We start from the raw sequence: 9,523 nt of genomic DNA on the forward strand, positions 1-9,523 counted from the left end.
AGTGCCATGGTGTCACACAGCTCATAGCAACCTCCAACTCCTGGGCTTAGGCGATTCTCTTGCCTCAGCCTCCTGAGTAGCTGGGACTACAGGCGCCTGCCACAAAGCCTGGCTATTTTTTTGTTGCAGTTTGGCTGGAACTGGGTTTGAACCCACTACCCTCGGTATATGGGGCTGGCGCCCTACCCACTGAGCCACAGGTGCCGCCCTATTTTACTGTTTTTTATACTGTGTGTTATATTCATTCTTTTGTATGTTAGAAATACTTAATTGTAAAGCCTGAAGCTTTTAGTAGCTAAAAGAAGTTTAAAATATTTAAATGCAATTCTTAGTATCTAGTAGTGACAAAATAACTAAATGAAATCTCTATGTAATTATTTCATTTTGGCTATCACATTCACTTTTTTGTTTGTTTTGAGAAAGCATCTCACTCTGTTGCCCCAAGCTCATAGCAACCTAAAACTCCTGGGCTCAGGTGATCTTCCTGCCTCAGTGTCCTGAGTTGCTAGGACTACAGGCACTGGCCATAATACATGGCTAATTTTTTCTATTTTTAGTAGAAACCAGAGGATAGGGGTGAGGTGGGGATGAGAGGGTGTCTCGCTCATGCTCAGGCTGGTCTCAAGTGATTCTCCTGTCTCTGCCTCCTAGAATGTTAGAATTACAGGGTGAGCCACTGTGCCTGGCTCATACTCACCTTTCTTGTAAGCAATATTTTAAAAGCAACAAAATTAATGACAACAGAATTGTATCCATTTAAGTCAACAGTTACTAACCACCTACTACACGCCAGGCCCTGAAAATACAATGGTGAACAAACTTTAAGTCCCTGGCCTAACAGAACTTACACAGTACAGTGAAGAGAACCACATAAACTCCTTTGAAATTCATCTCCTTTTAGTTTTCAAATGTAGTTCTTAATCCAGTCATTCTAAAAACGTATAATGTGCATCCATAAGGAAGATTGGAATGGTCTCTACCAGCCTGCCTTCCTTTTACCTATGGGATTCCAGGGCTCCTTTGCTCCTGCGATCTAACTCCTATAGTAGCTGACCTGTCAATCCTGCTCCCCAGATCCTCCCAATGTGCCCTGGCATAACCACTACTATGGAAGAGCTGTGGGTTCTAGAGGGGGGCCGGGACTTGGACGGGAAAGATGAGTGACATAGTCTATAGGCCACTTCTTCCAATAGGTCTGTCTCTGGATATTGGGGTTATTATTCTATGTTACAGACGCTATGAGAAGGGCTGGACAGGAAAATATAATCAGTTTTCCATTTTAGGACACTACGATCTTGTACCCAAACTACAACAAATGATCGATCAGGCTGGGCTGGAACTTCAAGGGATCCCCCCACCTCAGCCTCCTAGAGTGCCACTACTCCTGGTTATGCTACACTCCAGGTGTCCTCAAACTACGGTCCGCCAGGTGTTTTTGCCACTGCTGCCTCTCCTGCTTAGCAGCTGACTTGTCCCAGGGCCCGCAGTCTGGCCCTCCAATGGTCTGAGGGACAGTGAACTGGCCCTTTGTTTAAAAAGTTTGAGAACCCCTGGCAGCCACTTCATCTACTGAAGGATATCTGGGTTATTTCTAGTTTTGGGCTATTATAAATAAAGCTCCTATGAACATTTGTCTATACATTTTTGTGTGAACAGAACCACAGATTCTTAAGTTGACCTTGTCTAAAAACTGCATTAATTCAGAAGTAAATTAGTGCTACATTGATTTTAGTATTAATCATGGAGTATTTTTCAGAAATAGGCTTTATGACAAACTATTCATAGGTATTTTCTTATAATCTTATAAGTTATAGACATTATTATCCCCAGGTAAAAATAAAGTATGGCTAGATTAAATAAGTAGGTATAGTCATTTGCCACAGAATAACACTTTGGTTAGCAACAGTGGGCAATAACAATATGGAATTTTTACTCTACCTTTTCCATGTAGATAGCCAAGTACAGTGGCTTACACCTGTAATCCTAGCACTCTGGGAGGCCAAGGCTCATGGATTGCCTAAGCCCAGGAGTTCAAGACCAGTCTGACCAAGAGTGAGAGACTTCATCTCTAAAAAACAGATGGGTTTTGTTTGTGGTGGATGCCTGTAGTCCCAGCTACTTGGGAGGCTGAGGCAAGAGGATCACTTGTGCCCGAGAGTTTGAGGTTGCTGTGAGCTATGATGCCATAGCACTCTACCAAGGATAACAAAGTGAGATTTTGTCTCAAAAGAAAAAAAAAGATACGTTTAGATATACAAGTATCATTGTGCTACCTTTGCCTATAGTACTAACACAGGTAACAAGCTATATGGGTTTATGGCCTAGGAGTAATAGGCGATATACTATGGCGTAGGTGTGTAGTAGGCTATGCCATTTACATTTCTGTAAGTATATTCGACCATGTTTGCACAAGGAAAAAAGTGCCTAAGAACACGTTCCTTAGAACGAATCCCTATCCGGTGACATGTGACTGTACTGTTAAGTTCCATTTATAGATCAGGAAAAAGAGAGGCAATTACAGCAAAACAGTTAAAAGCATGGACCCTAGAATCTAACTGCTGGGATTTAAAATCTATCTCCTTCCATTTAATAGTTGTGTGATCTTGAGCAAATTACTTAAACTTTGTGTGTCTGTTTCTTCAAATGTAAAATGGAGACAATGATAGCATCTAAATTGTTACAGGAATTAAACAACTTATAAAAACTTACCACTACTACTAAGTCTCTACCCAAATTTACATAGTTACCAAGTAGAAGAGCTGGACTTTGAATTTGGGCAGTCTGGAGTACGTATTTCTATTTTGCTAAAATGCAATTACCTAAAGCATGAGTTCAAAATCTTAGCACGCACATCCCAAATCCAAAAATCCTGAATCTGAAACGCTCCAAAATCTATAACTTTTGAATGTAGATGTAACACTCAAAGTTAATACTCATTGGAGCATTTCAGATTTTCAAACTTAGCATGTTCAAGTGGTAAGTATGATACAAATATTCCAAATCTGAAAGAAAATCCAAAATTCAAAGCACTTCTACTTCTAAGCATTTGGATAAATAATACTCAATCTGTACCCAAACAAAAATCTCAAAGTTCTTCCCTTATTAAACAATTATTTACAAATGATTGTGATTATATTGCATTTACCCACACGTGCCAAATGTAAAGTTGGCCCTGACCATATTCCAGTACATTTTATCTTTAAAAAATTCTTTTAGGGTAGTGCCTGTGGCTCAAAAGGGTAGTGCACTGGCCCGATATGCAAGAGGTGGCGGGTTCAAACCCCGGCTAAAAAAAACAATAAATAAATAAAGTTAAAAAAAAAATTCTTTTAACATTTGAAACCTTATAAGTTTATATCAAACTAGGAACCTAAGATGGACTCAGTTATACCAGTCTGAGGGAGAAGAAACTCATGGATATCAAACTAGGGCAGTTGCCAAACTGGGTATTAATGTGGAATTTCATCTTTAAAAGCATTGTTGTAGTGTTTCAAAGAGGATACTATAGTATTATATCATAGCTTACTGTAGGCTCCAACTCCTGGGTTCAAGTGATCCTTTTGCCTCAGCCTCCCAAGTAGCTGGGGTTACAAGCACCTGCCACAACACTCAACTAATATTTCTATTTTTAGTAGCAATGGAGTCTTGTTCTCAGGCCTGTCTCAACCCCTGAGCTCAAGTGGTCTTCCCACCTTGTCCTCTCAGAGTGTTATAGGTGTGAGCCACCACACCCTGCCTGTTTTTATTTTTTGTAGAGAAGGGGTCTTGCCAGGTTGACGAGACTGGTCTAGAACCCTTGGCCTCAAGCAACCATCCCACCTTGGCCTCCTAAAGTGGTGAGATTATGGGCATTAGCCACTGGGCCCAGCCAGCTATCGTCTCTCTTTATTTAAATTTTATGTATGTATGTATGTATCTATTTATTTTTCATTGTTGGGGATTCATTGAAATCCAGGTTACACTAATTGCATTTGTCAGACAAAGTCCCTCTTATAAACATGTTCCTTCCCCAAGAGGTTGCCAAACACCATGACCTCCCCATTCCCTTCCCTCCTTGCTATTGCCTTTCTTATAAGAAATTCTGGCCCAGTATGGTGGCTCACACTTGTTATCCTAGCACTCCAGAAGGCTGAGGCGGGTGGACCTCTAGAGCTCATAGGTTTAAGACTAGTCTGAGCCAGAGACCTCCTCTCTAAAAAAAAAAATAGCAGGGCTTGTAGTGGTGTCTGTAGTCCCAGCTACTTGGGAGGCTAAGAGTTTGAGGTTGGTGTGAGTTATGACCCCAAGGCACTCTACCAAAGGTGACAAAGTGAAACTGTCTCAAAAAAAGAAAAAAAAAATGGGGGCGGGGGGAGCGGTGGCAGTGGCTCACACCTATAATCCTAGGTTGAGATGGGTAGATGGCCTGTGCTCATGAGTTCAAGACCCCATCTCTAAAAATAGCCAAGTTTTGTGTTAGGTACCTGTAATCCCAGCTACTTGGGAGGCCGAGGCAAGAGAATTGCTTGAGCCCAAGAGTTTGAGGTTGCTGTGAGTTATGACACCAGGGAACTCTACCAAGGGTGACAAAGTGAGACTGTCTCAAAAAAAAAAAAAAAAAGAAATTCCTAGGTGAGATACCACAGGAATACCTCTAGAAGAGGGGCTAGTGTGGAGGGTATACTCCATATTCCAGGCTATGATCTCCTTAGCCTGGCACTCCTCCATGAAGAACTCCATTGTTGCTGACTCCTTTTATATTCTTTTTTTTTCCCCTGAGACTGTCTCGCTTTGTTGCCCAGGCATGAAGGTAGTGGTGTGATCATAGCTCACCTATAACCTCAAACTTTTAGGCTCAAGCAATCCTCTTGCCTCAATCTCCCAAGTAGCTAATACTACAGCATATCTGACTAATTTTTTTATTTTTTATAGAGATGGGGGGTCTTACTATGTTGCCCAGGCTGGTCTGAAACTCCTGACCTCAAGCAATCTTCATGCCTTGTCGTTTGAAAATGCTAAGATTATAGATATGCTACCATATCTGGCTCCTTTCACTTTTTTTTTTTTTTTAGACAGCGTCTCACTTTGTCACCCTGGTTAGAGTGCTGTTATGTCATAGCTCACAGCAACCTCCAACTCTGAAGGCTCAAGTGATCCTCTTGTCTCAGCCTCCCAGGTAGCTGGGACTATAGGGATCCACCACAACACCCAGCTATTTTTAGAGATGGGGTCTTGTTCTAGCTCAGGCTAGTCTCAAACTCCTAAACTCAAGCAATTTACCAGCCTCAGCCTCCCAGAGTGCTAGGATTACAGGCATGGCTGGGCTACCCTTTTTCACATTCTACTTGAGAATTAATCCCCAACAAAGGTTGACTGGTATGTGGGGGGGAAAGTTTGTATCAAAGAGCTTCCCCCTCTTTTTTTCTGAGACAGAGTCTCACTATGTCTCCCAGGTTAGAGTGCCACAGCCTCAGTCTACCTCACAGCAACCTCAATCTCTTGGGCTTTATAGTGATCCTCCTGTCTCAGCCTGCTGAGTAGCTGGAACTACAGGCATTTACCATAATGCCTGACTAGTCTTTCTATTTTTAGTAAAGAAGAGGTCTTGCTCTTATTCAGTCTGGTCTTGAACTCCTCAGTTCAAGCAATCCACCCACCTCAGCCTCCCAGAGTACTGGGATTACAGATATTAGCTTTCCCTGTTTATAATGCATTTAAACAACATCCCAGCAAAAAAACCTTCACGAAATAGTGTGTAATTACTTCTATTCTAGTGGGAAAATTATGAGGGCAGCTCAGGTAAACTGGCACAGTACTGCAGTTTAAGAGTACAGCTGCCTATTTATCACTTAAGAATGGACACCAGGAGAAACAGAGCAGTAAAGAAATACTGGACATCTTAGACAGATTTGTGGAGTGTCAATCACTTTGCTTGAAGGCAAAATTGAGTCAAAACCACACCCTTATTTAAATTAAAGAATAAAACTACAATCCAAGGCAGACTGCTTTGGAGGTTAGCCATGATTTAGCTCCTCTTAGGTTATTAGTTTCCTATTGGTGCTATAACAAATTATCACAAACATAGTGTAAAACAAAAATCTATCATCTTATAGTTCCATAGTTTAGAAATCAGAAATAGAAGTGTCAGTAGGATTGCATTTCTTTCTGGAGACTCTTGGAGAGTCTCTTTTCTTGCCTTTCCCATCTTCTAGAACAGTGGTTTTCAACTGGTATACCTTGAAAAATTTTAAAGATCATTAATTAAATTATTCTCAAAATAAGTTCAAAGCACAGTAAGTCTATTCTTTTTTTTGAGACAGAGTCTCACTTTGTCGCCCTTGGTAGAGTGCCCTGGCATCATAGCTCACAGCAACCTCAAACTCCTAGGCTCAAGCAAGTCTCTTGCCTCAGCCTCCCAAGTAGCTGGGACTACAGGCACCTACCACAACACCCGGCTATTTTTTTGTTATAGTTGTCATTGCTATCTGGCAGGCCCTGGGCCAGGTTCAAACCCACCAGCCCCAGTGTGTGTGATTGGCACCCTAGCTGCTGAGCCACAGGTGCCAAGCTGGTACATTCTTTTCTTTTTTTTCACTTTTTTTTTGATCAACATAATTTAAATGTGCTGTGGAATTTTAACTTATAGGTTCAAGTGTGCTGTGAAATAAAAAAAGTCAAAAAACAGTTACTTGGCTCATGGCTCCCACTCATCTTTAAAATTTGCAAAGGCTGGTTGGAGTTTTTCTCACATTGCATTACTCTTAACACTTGACTCTTCTGTGACCCTCTTCCATCTGTTAAGTATGCTTGTTATTACCAAAAGCCTTGCAGAATAATATAGGGTAACTTCCCTATTTCAAGTCAGATGATTAGCAACCTTATTTCTCTCCTCATGAAATATAACATATTCACAGGTCCAAGGGACTAGGACGTGGATATCTTTGGGGAAACCAATATTCTGTTTATCATACCTGTGTTGGTCAAATAATTTAGGGTTCATTCATTCAGTGAGGTCATTTTATTGAACACTTAATATATTTTAGTTTCTGGTAGGCTGTAGGGCATACACAAAAGAAAAGAATACTACTTTATTTGCCTATACTTATATGACAATTCACTGTGAATTAAAGAATACTACTTTATTTGCCTATACTTATATGACAATTCACACTATTCACTGTGTAGTTACTAATAGCAACCTGTTGAACACAGAGGCCATAAGTAACTTCCTTTACATATTGGTGTAGTGAAGTTCCTGTAAAAGTATTTTCTCTCTGAAGTACAGATAACCATGCTACTGATAAGAAATTTCACTACAAGGGCAATGTGGTATACTGAAAAAAGTTAGGTTTTTAAGACACAGGCAAACTAGAATCTAAAGATCAAGTCACCAGACTTCTGTGGTTCTCTTCTGTAAATGAGGATATGATTATCCATCTCAAAGTATTGTTTACTATACAGATTGAGCAGGAACTCATGTTCTCCTGGCACAATATTCCACAAATATTAACTTAATTCTATTTCTTTTCTGTAAGACTTCAACATTCATTTCAATATTTCCGTGACTTGCTTTGCATTAGACTATAAAAGCATGTGAATGAAATTTAAGGACATAGTCCCTGCTCTTAAATAAAAACAAGTGGCTGGTAGCATAACACTCTGGCATATATGAAACAATTAAAAAAAGATGAGTGTAAACCTAAATGGGCTCCATGACAATGTTGGAATTTGGTTAGGTAAACTAAACATATATGGGGTAATTAAAGCTGATTTCCTCTTTGCTGTTTAAAAAACAAAATGAGCAAATAAAACCTAACCTATATATTCTAAGTAGGAAATTTAGAACCTTCTACTTGAATTTTATTTTTTTTTTTATTTATTTTTTATTTTTTTGAGACGGAGCCTCAAGCTATCGCCCTGGGCAGAGTGCCATGGCATCATGCTCACAGCAACCTCCAACTCCTGGGCTCAAGCGAGTCTCCTGCCTCAGCCTCCCAAGTAGCTGGGACTACAGGCGCCTGCCACAACACCTGGCCATTTTTTGGTTGCAGCCATCATTGTTGTTTGGCGGGTCCGGGCTGGGGATTCGAACCCGCCACCTTAGGTGTACGTGGCTGGCGCCTTAGCCGGTTGAGCTATAGGTGCTGAGCCGCAATTTAGACTTTTGAACACGTTTTTCAGAAGTACATACAAAAATATGAAATTGTCTATTCTAAGAAAACAATTCAAACAATAATGACAACCTCAACAACAAAATGGCTAGGCGTTGTGGCGGGTGCCTCTAGTCCCAGCTACTTGGGAGGCTGAGGCAAGAGAATCGCTAAAGCCTGAGATTTGAGGTTGCTATGAGCTGTAACGCCATTGACATTCTACCTACCAAGGGCGACACAGTGCGACCCTTAAAAAAAAAAAACCTACTCAATAAGATAAAGTTTGGAATCTGTGGATTTTAATAGTCCATAGTTCTCCTTAAATGAATCATCAAATATCCGTTAAAAGCTTTGCGGAAACAAGTTATTTAGTAGTCACAGAAACCTGATAGATCTAGATTATCATTGTTTTATTAACGATATGGAAGACTAGAATACAAACTACCAATTACACCCACAAACCTTATAAACGACTCTAAACGATAACATAATAATATTCTACACTTTCCCTATACCTAAGAGCTAATTCTACCTTACATATCTTATTATTTCATATATCAACCCTGAAGACATTTGAAGTTGACTAATTTTAACGAACAGTTTTTGATAAGGAACTAAGAAAAATAACCTGTTGAATGACATACAAAACACGAGAGGCAGAATCCAGAACTGAATTAGAAATACGCGGTTTCTTCATCCTCTTTTTTAGGCCGCCTAAAGAGGTTAAAGATGCATCTATCATCCTCGAGGTGTGCATAAAGGGCAAAAATACTATTGTGTACAGTGGAATAGAATTCGAGAAATCTGAGCCGGGCTACCAACAGGGAGCAGACCACCACGCCGGTCCTTCCGCAGGTCCTAGCCTTAGGACTGCGCGCCCAGAAGAAGCCCCTCAGGAGAGGCGCCGGTGGAGCTTCCTCCGGGCTCGCACCTCCCCATCTCACGGAGGCTCGGAGTACGGTTCCTCTCCCTCATGGGTCCAACCCCCGTGCAACTCCGTTTCCTCACCGTGAGTCGCCGCTAGTTCTCCGAACGTGGTGACCTGCAGACCCCGGCAGAAAAGACTCCAAAGCACCCGCTCGGCAACTGCAAAGAGAGAGCGGTAGTGCGGCAGGAAGAGCGCAGCGCGCAGCCGCCGCGGCCTCCAACCACCGGCCAGTGGAGGGGCGCCGGCAGCCCGTGACGGCTTCCCGCGGCCTGGCGGAGGACGAGCGAGGAGACGAGCTTCAGTGCCGCGGCGAGACGCCCAGGGAGGTAGGCTGTCGTAGGCGTCCGCTCTGCACTATGGTAGTTACAATCAGAAGGGCAATCTCTGCCGGCTTCTGCCTGGCCTCTTCTCCCTGCCTCTGCAGCCGAAGGGAATGGAACAGTCCCGCGGGGGGGATTGTGGGAGG

General features: G+C 41.8%; 2 protein-coding genes across 2 annotated transcripts in view; one reads left to right on the forward strand and one right to left on the reverse strand.

Moving 5' to 3' along the window:
- The window catches only part of DAP3 (death associated protein 3), a 37,786-nt gene that overhangs the window by 25,497 nt on the left and 2,766 nt on the right, over positions 1 to 9,523 (reverse strand). Inside the window, exon 2 of the mRNA XM_012808598.2 lies at positions 9,138 to 9,215. The gene's annotated coding sequence lies outside the window, so the exon portion shown is untranslated. The remainder of the gene's footprint in view (positions 1 to 9,137; positions 9,216 to 9,523) is intronic.
- ASH1L (ASH1 like histone lysine methyltransferase) overlaps positions 9,224 to 9,523 on the forward strand; it is a 217,777-nt gene continuing 217,477 nt past the window's right edge. The window contains exon 1 of the mRNA XM_012808600.2: positions 9,224 to 9,383. The gene's annotated coding sequence lies outside the window, so the exon portion shown is untranslated. The remainder of the gene's footprint in view (positions 9,384 to 9,523) is intronic.

The sequence above is a fragment of the Otolemur garnettii genome, unplaced genomic scaffold, assembly GCF_000181295.1.
Source record: "Otolemur garnettii isolate 467f Iridium unplaced genomic scaffold, OtoGar3 scaffold00091, whole genome shotgun sequence".
NCBI lineage: Eukaryota > Metazoa > Chordata > Mammalia > Primates > Galagidae > Otolemur > Otolemur garnettii.